General features: G+C 48.0%; 1 pseudogene; it reads left to right on the top strand.

Moving 5' to 3' along the window:
• Positions 1-1,155, top strand: part of LOC102843070 — a 14,434-nt pseudogene extending 13,279 nt beyond the window's left edge.
• Positions 1,156-1,792: the final 637 nt, after the last annotated feature.

Here is a 1,792-nt window from a genome sequence, read left to right as displayed (position 1 = left end):
TCTGACATACTTTGGACATGTTGTAAGGAGCGACAGGTCTTTAGAGAGGGACATCATGCTGCATAGAGTAGAGGGACAGCGCAGGAGGGGAAGACCCTCTATGAGGTGGATTGGTTCAGTGACTGGGGTAATCGGCATGGGTGTGTCAGAGGCAATGAGATTGGCACAGGATAGAGCAGGGTTTAGGGCTGTTGTACATAGAGTTGCTATGAGTCGCAAACGACTCGACGGCACATAACAACAACAACAACAAGAAAGAAATGGTTCCCCTGGAGAAGGACAAGGTCCCGGCTGCTGCCAGCTGGAGTCACAGCTCAAGGGCGATCACAAGGTCTCCTAACATTTTGTGTCTTCCCTGTTGACTGGTCTGCAGATCCAAGCCCATCATGAAGGGATGTTTGCCCTGTGGTTAGTACAAGACAGACGTCATCAGCAGGGGTCCATAAGTTCCATCTTGAGACTTTTGGATGCAGATACTATCAGAAACCATTGAGTATTAAGTTCTCAAGAAATATATGCAGGCGTTGCAAAATTTGGCGTGTGTGACTTAACTAAAACAGCTTGTCTGAGGTCTGGGCTCGGTTTCCTCCCTGCCCCCTGACAAGGTCACTCGTGACTGTTCATGGGTAAACAAACAAAGAGTTAGTTCATCCTTGGGAAGAATGGGGTTGAAGGTAGCAGGGAGAAAGGGTGCATATAAAATCTCGTCATTTGTTGTTTTCAGGGTCCCGAAGTCAGTTCCAAGTAGAGCTTTGTTTTGATTTGGCAGAGTAACAGGCTAGGGATTGTAACCCCAAACCCCGTCTCACAGCTACCCTACAGAGAACACCACACAACTGCGGGGTCGCACCACAGCCTCACAGTCTCTGCTGTGCCTGAGTCCACGGGTTCAGCCACTGTTCTGTCCCGTCTCATTGTCTTCTTTTATCCCTGTCCTCTGATTTTACCAAGTATGATGTCTGTCTGCAGGGACTGCTTCTGGATAACATATCCAAACCCAAACCCACCCCGGTTGAGGACGCTCACAGGACCACAGGGCAGAGCAGGACTGCCCCCTCCCTCCCCAGGTTTCCAGCGGCTGGGACTCCTCGGTCCCTGGAGAAGAGGTTCCGGGACCTGTTTTTTGACAGCCTCATGATTAATCACAATTCCTAGCCCCCAAACCCAAAGTCCCTGCAGTTGACTTGAGCTTGATGACTGGTAGCATCTTCCCAGCGGTTTCCTGAGCCCTAAAATGTTAAGACAGGAGACTGTGTCTTCCTCACAGGGGACAGATGGGAGACTGAAAGCCCTAATCTGTCAGTTTGTTGTTGTTGTTTGCCATCAAGTCAGGATCCACTCATAGCGTTTCTATGAACAAAAGACCTGATGCCTTTCCATAGCTATCGTTGTTTCTCCAAGTCCATAGAGTTTTCAGAAGCATGTGGTTTAGGAAGTAGACGCCACTCCTGCTTCACAGCTCTAAAAATTACACACCAGACCCACCCACCCCCCACCCGTGGTGAAGACATTAACTTAATGAGTTACTGAGAAGAGCCGACCAAAAGGACATACATTAGCTAGACAATCAGAATGACTTTTTTAATTCATTTTAATAAATATTTACAGACAGAGTGATTTTTTAAAAAAATAAAATTTTTATTAAGGGGAGCTCTGGTGGCCTAGTGGCAAGGAGCTGCAACTACAATCCCAGAGGTGCACGGTTCGAATCCACCAGATGCTCTGCCGGGGAAGGAGGGACAATCTCCTCCTGTACCAGTCAGATCTGATTTGATGGTACACTCACACAAAA

Source organism: Elephantulus edwardii, unplaced genomic scaffold (assembly GCF_000299155.1).
Source record: "Elephantulus edwardii isolate Elephantulus edwardi_28Jun2011 unplaced genomic scaffold, EleEdw1.0 scaffold00208, whole genome shotgun sequence".
Taxonomy (NCBI): Eukaryota; Metazoa; Chordata; class Mammalia; order Macroscelidea; family Macroscelididae; genus Elephantulus; species Elephantulus edwardii.
This window is presented reverse-complemented; position numbering and strand designations above follow the sequence as displayed.